Source organism: Pseudophryne corroboree, chromosome 4 (genome assembly GCF_028390025.1).
Source record: "Pseudophryne corroboree isolate aPseCor3 chromosome 4, aPseCor3.hap2, whole genome shotgun sequence".
NCBI classification, from domain to species: Eukaryota; Metazoa; Chordata; class Amphibia; order Anura; family Myobatrachidae; genus Pseudophryne; species Pseudophryne corroboree.
Genome location: NC_086447.1, coordinates 304319840 through 304335800, shown reverse-complemented (window position 1 = coordinate 304335800; position 15961 = coordinate 304319840). Strand labels below are relative to the sequence as shown.

Genomic DNA, 15961 nt, shown 5'->3' with positions numbered 1-15961 from the left:
GGACCATAGTGACTTACAGTTGAAGACAATATAAGACAAGTACAGGGTAACACTGACATAAGTATCAGAGTAGCAGAAACCGCAAGATTAGGTGACATCGAGGATGGTTTAAGTAAGAGAAGGATAAGCAAATGAGGGTTGAGAGCCCTGCTTGTGAAAGCTTATACTGTAAAGGGGAGGGGCAGACAGACAGAGGTGGCACAGATGGGGTAGACAGTGAGCATCGAACAGAGAGTTAGGATGCCAACTTATTCAGAGGCAGACTACTCTCTGTATCATGGTTACTACCACTCATACAAAATGGCTTAGCCCTCAGGATTTGTTAAAGCATTGCAGCTGGGTGAATTCCAATAACTTCCATGTTTTCCTCACACTATTATCTTGGTGGTACAGAGTTTTTTAAGAAATGACAGGGGACATGCGACAGATGCTGTCTGTGGACCAAAAATGTTGGAACATTTTTGCCATTCAGTACCTGCATGCAAAAGACTGCAGCGCCTGCAACAACAGTTCAATTTACCCTACAACCAACTGAAGTAAACGGTAGTAACAAGGTGGAAATCCACCCTTTACATGCTTCAGCGGATGGGGAACAGCAAAAAGCCATCCACAAGCTACATAACAAGCCATGACATTGGGAGAGGAGGAGGAATGTATCATAGTGCAGCACAGTGGAGAATACTTTTGTGTTGTGCAAGGTGCTGAACCCTTTCAAAGTAGTCACCTGTGAAGCAGGAACGTGCGGTGAGGTAAATGGCTAAGGAGGCACTGGCTAGTACCAGAGCCAGATTTACTCAAAATATATGAGCCAAAGGGTTCATTTGGGCATTATGCAAATGTACAGCAGTGTAAACTGCTGGAAAGTTGGTTAGTTTTGATCAGAGAAGTGCGGAAAAGGTAGGCAGGTAAGGCACTGCCTCACCTGCCATTGACTTTCTACTCCAGAGTTTTGACTATAAAAATTATTTGAATAATACAAAGAAGATATTTCTAACATAGTCTTTGTATTTTTCATATACTTTATACATTCAAAACTCTGGCACAAATGTAAGTATGACAGGAAAGGCTCTGCCTCATCCCACTGCACTTTACTGCTGTGAAGTGAGTTCAGACACTGCCAGCTTGAGTCAGGTGATTCCCCTAATTAGACTTTTGGAAATGCATCTTGGGAAGTTAAAGGAGGAGATGAAACAAAGTGATTCTGCCAAGTATGTCACACTTTTAGATCAAGTCCTTTATTCACTTCATCCGAATCCAGGGGTTGGATATATCTTAAAATCAGATCACTACATTTTGTTGACATGCTTGATCGTAGATTTAAGTCATACAATGTCTCTTTCTTTCCATTGGACCCAGATCTTAAGAGAAGCAAACAGCTCCTGGTCAGTAAGTTGTCAGCTCAAGTGGCTCATAACACACCGATGTCTCCTCCTTCAGTTTCTCTGGCAACTGCTGCTGCCAGGAAACCCAGCTTTCCTAAAGCCCCAGTAATGCAGAGGCATCAACACAATGTTTTGACATCTGGTCGGGTCTACGAGAATTGAACAAAATTAGTTACACCTTTACTGTAACTCCCATCTAATACGATTACCATCCAAAGAATGGCGGAGAATGACAGCATATAAATAGGCATATCACAGAGTCCCTTTGAGTACTGGAAGGAAAAAGAGGAAATTTGGAGACCCTTGTACTAACTTGTTTTGCATTACTTGAGCTGCCCACCCTCCAGTGTGAACATAGGAGGAGTTTTCAGCACAGCCAGAAACCTTGTCAGCGATCGGCATAAGAGGCTACATCCTTAAAATGTGGAAAAGATGATGGTTATCAAAACTAAATGTAAATTCCACGAGGAAGACCTTCACTGGCAATTACATCAAAATACAGAGACTTCTGTAAAGGTGAATTTCAGCAGGGATGAATTAGCATTGTGTGAAGACGATGTAAACACTGATGAGGATGAGGATGACATCTTGCCACTGTAAGGAGAGATCATTGACAGCACTGTTAGCTTAGCTGCCTTAAGCCGATTGGTAGCTTGTTTGTGGGGGCACACCTGTCACTGGTTAAACTGTGCATGTCCTTTTTAATATCCAACGTAAATGTGGGTGGGGGTGCTAAAGGACAATTCCATCTTGCACCACTTTTCTGCAGCTGCTGTGTGGCAATGTTTCATAAATGTGCTATAAACTGCCGTGTGTTTGTGCCTCTACTCTGCCAGTTAGTAACCTGCCAGCTCACTGCAGCCTTTGGCCTAAACTGGATTAAACAATATTGTGAGCTATAAGGTGGTCAACACTGATTGAAAATAACTAGAAATAAATATTATTGAACTTAATAATACCGTAGGAACAAAAAAAGGGTCAAATTATGTGACTTTAGCAGATTTTATCAAGAATGGAAAAAAACATACAGATTCAAAGCCAAAACACGTGAGGGTGGTTTTGGCAAAACACAAACATGAAGTTAATACAGATCCAAAACCAAAACTAAAACATAGGGGTCGGCGCACATCTCTAATAATTATGCATGAACTAATTACATTTAAAATTTCTACTCATTCCTGCAAATTTCTGCTTAGTCCTTCTTTTCTTTATATTATTACATCACGTAATTTAATTTTCACAAGTCATTTTTTCCGGACGGTTTGAACACATTACAGTGACATAACCCTTACCCATCTTTTACCCCAACAACATGGGTGCAACAATTACAACACCAAAATACTGGAAACAAGAACTCCGTATAAATCAAGTGTATATATATATATATATATATATATATATATATATATATATATATATACTGGTATAGAAGTAGCAATTGAGGCTGAAAATTCAAACCCATGGAGTGCTGCCTCAATTTCTTCTATGGAGGACAGTGCTATGTCCCCAAAGGATTGCTACTTATCAGGGGCGCTTTAAGAGAAGAGAGGGCCCACGTGCAACATGTTGCAGGTCCCCTCCTCTCTGGCAGCGAGTAGACTCTGGCATTATGCCACAGTCTGCTGCGCATGCACAGGTCTCCATGAACCTGGCGCCTATGCTTTGTTCACGGGGACATCTCCAGTGAGCATGCGCTAATCGCTCTGAAATGGCCGGGGTGGCCATTTTCCAAGAGATTTGTGTCTGTAGTGCAGGCCACCGCTGTGTCACTCTGGAGGGGTAAGTATAATACATGGGTGCAGGGTGTGTGTTGTGGGCCCCTCTGTACCCAAGGGCCGTTGTGCACCGCACGCCTTGCACCCATTATAGAAACGCCTATGCCAGTGTCGGAACTAGCAAGCGGTGGGCCCAGGTGCAACAAAATACTTTGCCCCCCCCTCTCATCCCGTCCAAGTCCACCCCCTCACCCCCAACTCCAAATTAGGGATTCTTTGCATGCTCCCGTATAATATATACATTTGGATAAGATAAGCGATTAGTTACCCACAGTGATGCATATGTGTGTGTTTATATATGTGCATATGCATTTACGCAGGGTTGGATGTATGAGGTATCCAAATTGGCACCTGTTTGAAGGTTTTTTTTCAGTTATGAATACTTATCTAATGTGTATGTCATTAGTTGTGGTTTTTATGATGATCTATCAGTGCCTATTGGAAAACCTAGGAACCTGTTGTTAATACTGATACTAGATTAATAATCTCCATTTAATTTTTTTATGATTGTTAGTAGATAGTAGCGAGCAGGTGGATATACTATTTAGCTTAGTGCTGGGACATTCTAGCACTTTACCCTGGTTGCTTGGCAACGGGGATTCTTTGGTGTGCTGGGCGCTTCCGGTTACTGAGACGCACGGAAGTACGCCATTGGAGCGCATGATGACACTACTTCGTTTTACACAATACTTGGATGGCCCGGCGCTATGGTGCGGTCACTTAGCAACAAGGCCGCTGTGTATGTATGGGCACTTCCTGTTGCTGAGCCGTGCGGAAGTGCTGCCTCTGGAACGCATGATGACGCGTTTCCTGTGGCATTGCACTGCGGGTGACAACTTTTGGCTGGAGCTGGCGCGGGTGTTCATATGGCTGGGTGGCCTGACCCACGGCTGAGGCATTGTTTTGCGGTGTGTCTAGGGTACTATAGCGCATACATTATGTTTCTATTACGAGTGAATTATGATTAAGGGGGTGGCGCCCGGAACGGACGTCACTTCCGGCTGTTTGAGTTTAAATAGCTCACCTGTGCACAGGGACAGCATGCAGCGATGCCTGCTAGGTCCCTGGGCTGAAGTGAGTACTTATCTTTTATATTATTGGATATAAGATTATTTGCATTTGTGATCCGTATTAGAATGTATTGAGGGTATTTCCCATTTGGTTTTAGCAGGCGGGACCAACTTTGATGCTAATACCATCTGCACCGCTACTTCATTTACTTTATGACGACTCCAATGAGGTATGGAGTTAATGTCTCTGATGTGGGTTTAAACAATGGAGGTTGGAGTATTAATTTGTTTATTGTTTTATTATCTCTCGGGCAGAATGGAGTACGCATTTTAGTGTATCTTTTCAAGCACTTTATATGTCCTTATATTCTGATATGGGAGATGTCCGGTGTGGACACCTACAGGTATCCCAGGTAATTGGTATTTTTCCTTTTGATGGAAATACCTTTATGGCACTGTTTTAATAGGTGTGTATCTGTGGTGGTGGGTCCATTAATGTAGCCGTCAGGTACCCTTGGGGGCCGGTGAGGCATATTGTTTGTGACTGTATATTACTGTTCATTTGCAGACTTTATACATGCTGTTTCTAATGGTGAATTGATGACATGATATATCACCCGTCTTGATAAAGGCCTGTGACCAGACCGAAACGTCGACAATAAAAGCAATGGTGATTTTATGAAGAAATATTTATGAGTGTTTATTTGTGCGAGTGCACCTTCCAAACTATTTGGAACTTTCTACAATATATGTGTGGACCCATTCGGTCCATTAGGAGCACCCACCATTTGATGAACTTTTATTGATGAGAGTGCAGGATCACTGTCATTTATATATATATATATATATATATATATAAATATTATTATTATGTATAGATATTAATATATTATTCAAAAAAGGGATTGCTAGCCACACAGGTGTATGTATATGTATATATATATATATATATATATAGAGAGAGAGAGAGAGAGAGAGAGAGAGAGAGAAACGGGCGGCACTCCACGGATTTTCAAAAAAGAATTGAGACAGCTACACAAGCTTAGTTGTCAACGTTTCAGGTGCTGTTTAATCACACCTTTCGTCAGGATACCTGAGGTATCCTGACGAAAGGTGTGATTAAACAGCAATGCAATTGTTGGCAGCGCCACTGCAGCTGTCCGTCTCCTTCCACATAGGCTGGCCGCTGTGATGAGGGAAGCGCATTCACAGCGGCGGCCAGCCTATGTGGAAGGAGAGGGACAGCTGCAGCGGCGCCGCCACCAATTACAGTGCGCTGCTATTTCTCCTGAGTCCCCCTCCCTCCTCCTCCTTCTCCCCGTGGCTGCGTCCCTGCGCTCTGCTAGTCTCCTCTTTGTTGGCCCGCAGCACACAGCGGCAGGCGGCATGTAATGCGTCAGTTTGACTCCTTACATGCCGCTGGCTTTGGCCCCTTGGCAGCGGTGGGCCCCAGTGCAAGGCACCGCTTGCACTGGTGGTAGTTCCACCACTGACCTATGCTACTTATATGTTAATGTGTTTGCCCACATTTTCGCTCGTGTGGATGTCTATTATTGCTCAGTGGCACATGGTTTTGCCCATTAGCTAACAAATTTGCTGCTGCGATCAGATATGAATTACCCCCATTGACTACAAAATGTCAATATTAGCAGTCCTCAAGTGTGCCGGCTAAGATGCAGAGCCATGTTTACCAATGCTCAGCTCTCATGACGCTGGATACTGATAGCAGGAGCTGGCAGAGGAACAACAGAGGGAATCCTCGTAACTCACTGCTGGCTATACATGCGGTGTGAAAGCAGAGCCTGCAGTGTGCCGGGAGTAGGAGCCAAAGCTGCTACCCTGCCTGCACTCTTTCTGCTGCTACTGCTTTCCGGAGCCCAAGTGGCAGCTCAAAGTCCTGTTATCCGGCAGCTGGGAATTTCCACAAAGGTGAGAGGCTGCGTGTGATGGGCCAGGGGTAGGCTCTGTGTAGTGATACTGGGGGCAGACACTGTGGCCTGTGTAGTGAATATCTGGCTATACAGCAGACTGGCAGCACTATCACATTTATCCTATAGCCAGTGCCCCCTCTCCCCAACAGTTACATTTATCCTATAGTCAGTGCCCCTCCATCCCCCAGTTACATTATCCTGTAGCCAATACCCCCTCTCCCCATCAGTTATATTTAGCCTATAACCAGTGCTGCATCCCTTCATCAGTTACAATTACTGTATCCTAATGCTAGTACTCCCTTACCCCCAGTTATGTTTAACCTACAGACAGTGAGTACCACAAATAGAGCTCCTTGCGGCTGCAGGCTCTGGGTAATCTGTCCTCTATTCTGTCCTCCCTCAGACTCTCGAGGATGAGACATCATGTCATCTTATCCCCACCCACAGTAAACAGTGGAGAGAGGAGCTACGGAGAGCCAGATGTGCCATGTGCACATCATCTATTGTGGTGGGCGTGCCAGCACTTCAGCAGCGCAGGTGGGCAGCACTTCAGCAGCGCAGGTGGGCAGCACTTCAGCAGCGCAGGTGGGCAGCACTTCAGCAGCGCAGGTGGGCAGCACTTCAGTCACCAGGAGCTGTTATTGTGCAGAATCCATTCCCGGCTTCCATCATTTTTTGTCACCATCACAGATAGTGTCCCCTGGGGCCTGATTCAGATGTGGTTGGAGTTGCTGTCACTGGTGCTTACATGGAAACAGCAGTGGTAGCACGAACATGGTAATGCAGCAGGAGGCGTCACACCTCATGCATGCATTACTGATCCAAGCTGCATCCTAGGATCATCTGTGACACCATCGGCAAACTGCGTGACCCATGGGGTTGCGGAAGCTGGCCGCCACAGATACATCAAAGGGGCCAGGAAATCTGCGTCCTCTGACCAGGAGCATGGCTTCATCCATCCCACACAACACCAGCGACACAGCTACGTTATACTGGTCCACACAGATGTATAGCACTATGGGGGTCATTCCAAGTTGATCGTAGCTGTGCTAAATTTAGCACAGCTACGATCATTCACACTGACAGGTGGGGGGACGCCCAGCACAGGGCTAGTTCGACCTGCATGTCAGTGCCGCCCCGACCCCCCCCCCCCCCCGCAGAAGTGCAAAGGCATCGCACAGCGGCAATGCCTTTGCACTTCAAGAGTAGCTCCCAACCAGCGCAGCTTTAGCGTGCTGGCCGAGAGCTACTCGTCGCTCCCCGGCCCGCAGCGGCTGCGTGTGACATCAAGCAGCCGCCACGGACCACCCCCCCAACGGTCCGGCCAGGCCTGCGTTGGCCAGACCACTCCCCCTAAACGGCGGGTCTCAGAGGCAGTTGCTGGGCGGGTGGGGGCTGGACTCACAGCGCAGTTCCGACCCGATCGCTGCGCTGCGAGAAACTGCAGCGAGTGATCGGGTTGGAATGACCCCCTATATATGATGTAATATAGTTACATTATGCTGCCACATATAGACATGAATCCAAAGGCGTTTTAACAGAGGAGAGGGCCCATGTGCAGACTCCGGGTGGGCCGCCTTCTCTGTACGCCACAGTAGTCTCCGGCGCAGGTTTTTCGTAAACATGGCGCGCACCATATTCCAGAGACCAATTTCACTACTGCGCATGCACGGTGGTCATTTTGGGTTAGATTTTCGCCGCAGCAAGGGGCGTAGCCAGAACACTAAGGGTCATATAGCAACATTTTGAAAGGGCCCCTGTCCCAGTGCTTCTAGAGAGACAAGTCACTGCAGCATTTGTTAATTATATGCCCCATAAAATTGCCCTAGTTCATTTTCTGAACCATAGTAGTGCCTTAGATAATGCTATTCGCCATAGTAGTGCCCTAGTTTATTTTATGAACTATAGTAATGCCCTAGTTCCTGTTATGTTACACTGTAGGGCTGTCAGTACACATTATGCCACACAGTACCCCCAATTCACATTATGACATAGAGTGCCCCAGTTCATACTACTGTATACCATACTATAGTGTCTCCATTTCATAGTATACCATATTACAGAGTTCCCAGTTCATATTATGCAACATTAATAAAGCCGTCCAGTTAATTTACAATGAGTAGGTCCAGCGGCATACAGATGTAATCTAGACCCTAAGGCATACACTTGTAAGGTCTCCTAAGTATCACCAAATGGTGAAAAATTTATATAAAACATGCAACTTTGGCAGGGCAGGTGGGCCCCTCTCAGCTCTGGGCCCCATAGCAGCTGCACTCCCTGCACCTATGGTAGCTACACCCATGGCCGCAGCTGCAGTGAACAACGCTGGACTCCGGAAAGGTAAGGATTCAAATATGGGTGCAATGTGTGTGTGGACCCAGGGGCCAGTGTGCATCGCACACATTGCACCCATTATAGAAAAGCCAATGCACAAATCATTATATTCAGCTTTACTTGTTAGAGACAGCAATATGTGACATCACATGACAACTTTATGCTGCCTCATACAGACATCAATTATTATAAACATCTTAACTGCTTAGATACCGCTATACACAATATATTCCACTTCTAAGAGGTGGCCATAACACTGCTACTGTTGTTGCATACTACCACTGTACAGTGCCCTTGCAGCAGACATTCTCCCACCACAGACCAGGGAAAGAAGTATAGTAGTAACAGCAATCTGAAATGTATGTAAGCTTTCACAATTACTATCATACCATATACTGTATTACTGTGACTGGAGAAATGTTATCTGATTTTCCATGGTACATATGATTATTTCTGGTTTGTGGTCATTAAACAGCAGATGATCCTGATGCTTATCTAAATTATTAGCCTTAATGACATGTGGAGCAGATTTATTAAGACTGGCCAAGTGATAAAGTGGAAGGTGATAAAGCACCAGCTAATCAGCTCCTACCTGTCATTATTCAAACCCAGCCTGTAACATGGAAGTTAGGAGCTGATTGGCTGGTGCGTTATCACCTTCCACTTTATTACTTCACCAAGCTTAATAAATCTGCCCCTGTGTGCCAAATAGCCCAACACTTACATCAGAGTGTGCACTAAATCCAGCAAATACACAGCATGAAATACTTGACACAAGTTTATTCAGTGATAAGGTCAAACGTGCAAGCACCTTACACACAGAAAATTAAAAAGTTCCTGTCACCAAGACATAGTAGAATCAGTCATTTAATTGGGCTGGACCAGTATTTGGGAGAATGTAGCCTATAAATCCTATAGGAACTAAGGACATCAACATGATAATGAGATCATTTGTGGTCAGAGTACAGTAGCTTCACCAGTTCCTAGGGAATTAACAGGCTGAACAATTGTACATACTACAAAAAAATAAACATGCTTGCATTTTGCACAGATGACATGTGGTAACTCACAGATACTGTATGACACAGACCTTTTACAACAAAATTAAAAGCGGACAAAAAAATTTGGTTGTCGGAAAGGATTTATACTAACAACCATCAGTCATTATGAGCAAAATAATTTTATACAACAAACATATACATAGTTCTAAATGATACAATCCAGGGTTATTTGTAACATTAATACCCCTTTTCCACCTACGAGCACGGGTCACAGCCGGGAGCCTGACACGGGAGCTGCCCGGCTGCGACCCGTGCTCAGCCCCTTTCCCATCAGCAGTCACCAACCCGGCATATTGCCGGGTTGTTGACGCTGCTAGTGACGCGGAAGGGGCGGCGCTGGGAGATCACATGATCTCCCAGCACCACCCTTCCATACAGTGTAAACGGGAGCCGTGTCGCATCGACACGGCTCCCGTTTACACTACAACTCTACCCGTTTTTGCGGGGGGGACCCTTTTCCACTTGCAAAAAACACGGGTAAATGCGCGCCCCCGTGCATTTACCCGTGTTTTTTGAGCTAGTGGAAAAGGGGTATAAGTATAGCACTGTCTTATATCAGCTATTTCCTCTAGGCCAGTGTGTGAACAGGTCTGTATAACCTGCACAGCCTCTGCTGTGATGTTGTTTATAAATGATTCAATGCAAGATCATTATTTGTTATTGCTAATGTTACATTGTAGAAATACAATTCATAGTAAGGGCAGGATGTACTACACATCTCATTTTGGATGCTATTATTGTGTGCATACTGGCATTAATACCGCAGTTATGCATGTTGAATTGTGATTAAAATCACAAAGGACTTCTCTTTCAAAAAGAACTGTCCTTTGCGATGATAGGACTTCTGGGTTTATGACCCGGGAGTCCTTCTGTGCATGTGCCAAATGATGCGCGTGCCAAGGGAGACACTGTGAGGGAACCAATTGGATCTCTCCAAGAGAAGAATGGAAAAAGAAGACAATGGACTTATATTAGGCAACACCGTCTATAGAGGGTGCTGCCTACTGGATACAAAATCTAAAAGGTTTTGCTTTCCATTGCTTTGTACATATGGGAAATTGTCAAAGCTCTGAAAATGACAATTCTCAGAGTTGTGACCACATTTTAGTCTTATTACATAAGGGAAATTTTTTTTATAATACCCCTTTGACACATAAATCGCAGGTTCGGACCACAGACACTAAACCTGGATGATGGACCCGGGTTATTCCCGGATCATTTCTGTTCACACCGCACCCGGGTTTTCCAGTGACCCAGGTCTTCCGCCTAACAGTGGACACTTGAAGATGATTTCATCACCAAGCGCTACTATGCCCACCAATCAGCCCCTTTTAGCCATGACTAGGGTTATGGTTACCTGGATAATGCCTTTCAGAATAACCCTGGTACCAAGCAGGGTCCCAGACCCAGGACATCCTACCCGGTTAGGACTGTTCAGACTTAGCCAAGACCAAGGTCAGAATCAGAATCATAATCAGCTTTATTGGCCAGGTGTACTCACGTACACTAGGAATTCTTTGTGGTACAATGCATCGCCAAGCAGCAACATGAAGGGGGAATACATAGCATACGAAGGGGGAAGAACATAGCATACATTACACACATTACACGTATGAGTTGATACTGCACATTGCAACTGTACAATAGACTCAACATATTAGACATATTATACACGTAGGACTAAACACAAAGGCTGCTTGGCAGAGCAGCACCGAGGCAGCCATCCGCGGCGCCAACTAGAACTCAAACAATGCACATAATACAGAAGATTTAAGTATTACATCAAAAGATAAACCACACAGACAATAAGATAGAAAGCATAATGCAGGGTTGGTGTAAGCATTTTGGGTAATAACCTCCAGGGGTTGTGTATTCCACCCTCACAAGGTACCAGGTGCGGCAGCCATCTTAGGCGCTCTGCGTAGGATTACCCAGGGTGGAATAGTCCACCCCTAGAGAACACAAAATGGGGAGATTGCAGAGTCCTTAGGTTCAGAGTAGGGTTCCAATAAAAACCATCAGGTCCATGTATTTTTCATCCCATCCACAAGTTTACCAGATAAGGCAGCCATGTTGGGCGCACTACGAAGGTTACACAGTGGGAGATGAGCCATACAAGGGCCAAATGCATTCACGGGAAAACTGACACGAGTGTAGGAGTATGCTATACCCTGCATGGAAAGATCCAAATGAAGCACACCCTGCCCATGGAGGAACCATCCGAGGCAGCCATGTGAGGCGCACTGTGTAGGTTACTGCTGGCAGGGTGTGCAACCAATGGAGGTACACATTACAGGAATAGCACACAGTGGGGGGAAAGTACCCTGTAAGAAGAAAGAAGAGAAAGACACATTTGCAGGAAAACATTAATTTGTGAAAATGATAAATGTCCTGGTCTCATGAGCGAGCCGCAAACCTCAGCAATATCCCTGGTCTAATGGCTATGTCTGAAAGCAGTATATAACTAACATCTAACTAACCATTTTGGAGCTGTTCTGTAAACTAAGAGAGGTTTATCCATGTGAGCATATGTTTAAGTTTGAGATTACCTACTATAAATAAGTGCTGCCAGGTAACTAAAAATTCATATCCATACTTTATCCTTAACATGCATACTACTGCTTATCTACAGTTATGGGCCCTACAGACTGGGCTACCCGCCGCCAAGCTGCCCGACCGCCGATACGGCAGACGGGCGACCCGGCGGCGGAGGGGGGGGTGACGGGGGAGTGAAGAACCCAGCTCCATAGCAGTGCATGCAAATATGGATGAGATCGTCCATATTGGCCTGCATGCACAAGCGACGAGGCATCAGCGATGAACGAGCGCGGGGCCGCGCGTCGTTCAGCGTTGCTGCCTCCACACTGAACGATATGAACCAGTTCTTATTCATTAATGAGCGAGAACGTTCATATCATTTAGTTCTATCAGCCAGTGTGTAGGGCCCTTAACTCTCCATTCACTAATGTCATTTGCTTCATAAAGAAATAATATCCCTCCCTACATCCTAGGTCTGGTCTGCAACCATCTTACAGCTACACCCTATGCTCCTCCACACAGGGCATCTCCAAACTCACCAGAGCTTGACTCTGACCAGCCTCTGTACCTTAGCACCCCTTCTCAGTCTACCTATTATGTGTGGAGCTGGTAGAGAAGTAGTAAGTGAACCTGCATTAGCAGAACCAATGGGAAACCAGCATGAAAAGGCTTGCAAGCTCATGCTCACACAAAGGCCATGAGCGCACTATTTTTTGAACATTGGGGGTAATTCCAAGTTGATCGCAGCAGGAATTTTGTTAGCAGTTGGGCAAAATCATGTGCACTGCAGGGGAGGCAGATATAACGTGCAGAGAGAGTTAGATTTGGGTGGGTTATTTTGTTTCTGTGTAGGGTAAATACTGGCTGCTTTATTTTTACACTGCAATTTAGATTGCAGATTGAACACACCACACCCAAATCTAACTCTCTCTGCACATGTTATATCTGCCTCCCCTGCAGTGCACATGGTTTTGCCCAACTGCTAACAAAAATCCTGCTGCAATCAACTCAGAATTACCCCCTTTGTCCTCTGCTGAGAAGCTGCCTGAAGCTAATTCTCCCCATTGTCAGCCAAGAAGATCCATCAGCTTGCTCAGTTTGGACCACAAAAGCTCTATATCGCTCTGTCTATAGAGCCAAAATGAACAAACACCTATGCCAAAATAAAATCAGGATAAAAATAATTTTTATCTGTCTTGATTTTTTTCCACGCCAGGTCATATGTAACCTATGCAATAAGGCCAAACACCTGCACTTTCAAATGCAGGTGCAGCTTATTCTGCCGATAGGTCCAGATCTGCCTAAACCAAGGCTCTCTCCTACATACTGTAGTTCTTCATATCTTTACACAAGTCCATAAATACACTATACCAGCTAATCAAAAATGTTCCATGGAAATATAAACCACCAAATAAACTGCTTCACAGGGTTTCCCACCATTGTTTTATGAACATGACACTGTACATGTGATAAAATAAAAGCTACCATCCATCATCCCTGCCATAGAGCAATGTGTACTTCAAAATGCAATTACCAATACGGGATCTCTAATCATCTAGTAGTCTTAGTCAAAGATGCTGCATGGGAGATCATTCTTACATATTAGATCCTCACCTCACCAAATACATTACTAGACATAGAAAATACAACACAGTACATACAGTATCTGCTCTGTTTATTTATTTCCTTGGTTTTTATTGTTTTGCAATATTAACATTTTAACTAGTCAGACGCTCTGCATGACATAGACCCAGATAATGAGCATATAAAAGGGCATTAAAAATGTAAGTTAAGAATGTAATCTGGATGACAGGAGGTTGCCAGAGTTCAGCTGTTAGAAATATGTTATATTTAAGTCATCCTCTGCAGACACAGAGAGAAGATGCCAATGAATTTTAAGGACTTATTACAATGGCATCCACCTTTTTAAAAATTAATGAAAAGTTCACCTCTTTCAAAACATCTTCCAACGGTTGTATTTACAGCACAGTCTAGAACAGACATGATGTCCCAGTTTATATGGATAGACTTTATGGAACAATGCTGTTTCAAATTTTGAGAGCAAAATCTATTTAATTACGTTTTTAAATAGGTATAAATGCCAAATTAGCAAAATTATACACTAAATGAATTTTTGTTTAATCACGTGAGAAAACTATTTATATATTCTAGAATTTTTATATATATATATATATATATATATATATAAAATGATATTTTAAATGGAAGAAAAAATGTACACCAAATATAACAGTCATGACACCAGGATGGCTATAATAACCTATTGTTTCCTAATGGTCAGTTTTCAAAGGTATCATCCTACTGAGAACACAAATATGAGTGAGAAAGTGTTTAATTAGCATACACGTTTGATTGACATAATAGTCTGTGGTTATTACGTACAAGCTTTTTATTGCATACGACTAAATATCATCCAAACAAAGAACTGAGCTGCTTTTCAATACATCTGTGGCTGGGGATTTTCACTAAAAATAGCTCCTTTCATACACTGGCTCATTTCCATCCATGTAGCACAAAATCAGTAGCAAAGATTCCTAATTAGTTTTAGGATAAACACATTTTCTTCCCCATGCACGATTTTCTACATACTCTTCATCCAAAATCCAATCTCAACGATAAACAATAAAGAACATTTCTAAATAAGACCTTTACAGGGCAGGAAGCTAAGCTTTAAAATTAAATAAATCTTTTTGTATATATATATATATATAAAAAAAAACCTGATTAACCTCTTTTTATTGTTATTTGCTGTTTAATCATCAGGATCCCTCTCTTCACCAAAAAGGAGAGCCCAGTTTTTTTGCAGCTTGAGTCGGACCAATGCAAAATTAAAGCATGCAGAGATTGTTAATAAATCAGTCTGGAAACATGTAAAACCCTATAGTCCATGTATACTGCTGTGTTGTTTTTTTCATGATTATTATTATTTATTCATATATATATATATATATATATCTGTTATTTTATTTATTTCCTTGGGGGGGGGGGGCGGCATGAAATGGTTGCTAATTATAAATGCTAAGCAACACTTGGCTGCAAAACTGGGCCAAAAGACCATCTATCCCTACATGCGTATATGTAATTTATTTTTTTTAGAGGAATTTAAAATAAATAAATGATAATTTCATCACAGCAAAATAAATGGACTTTAAATGGAGCATTACAATGGCAAAATTGGCTGCAGTTAACCGTTTCACTGCCTACTCTGCAAGCATTCAGAGCACTGTGTCTCTCGAACAGTTAAGCATATTCCATACATAGGTATCACACACATGGATAGAAACATACACATAGAAATGTCTTTCTCTGAACATCATTCTCACAGATAGATAGATAGATAGATAGATAGATAGATAGATAGATAGATAGATAGATAGATAGATAGATAGATAGACTTGAGAAAAGAGAAGGCTGCATATACATTCTGTACTATGTATAAATACTGAGAAACTGAGCAATAACAGAATGTCTTTCCTTAGTCATCAGTTCCAGGACTAGGACATAGAACAATTTCCCCCCCAAAGGCTCTTCAAAGTTAAGGGGATATTTTGTTGCTCACACACACACACACACACACACACACACACACACACACACACACACAAAGAAGGAACACCCCTCTCATACACACAGACACCACCAGCACCCCTTACACACACAGACACCAGCAGCATCCCTCTCACAGACACAGGCACCAGCAGCACCCCTCTCATACACACAGATACCAGCAGCACCCCTCACACGCAGACACCACCAGCACCCCTCACACACACCCAGGCACCAGCAGCACCTCTCTCATACACACAGACACCACCGGCACCCCACTCACACACACACACACACACACACACACACACACACACACACACACACCACCAACACCCCTCAAACACACACACACACACACAC

The 15961-nt window shown here is 43.7% G+C and overlaps 1 protein-coding gene across 8 annotated transcripts in view; it reads right to left on the bottom strand.

Moving 5' to 3' along the window:
• NLGN1 (neuroligin 1) overlaps nt 1-15961 on the bottom strand; it is a 934735-nt gene that overhangs the window by 583633 nt on the left and 335141 nt on the right. The window lies entirely within an intron of this gene.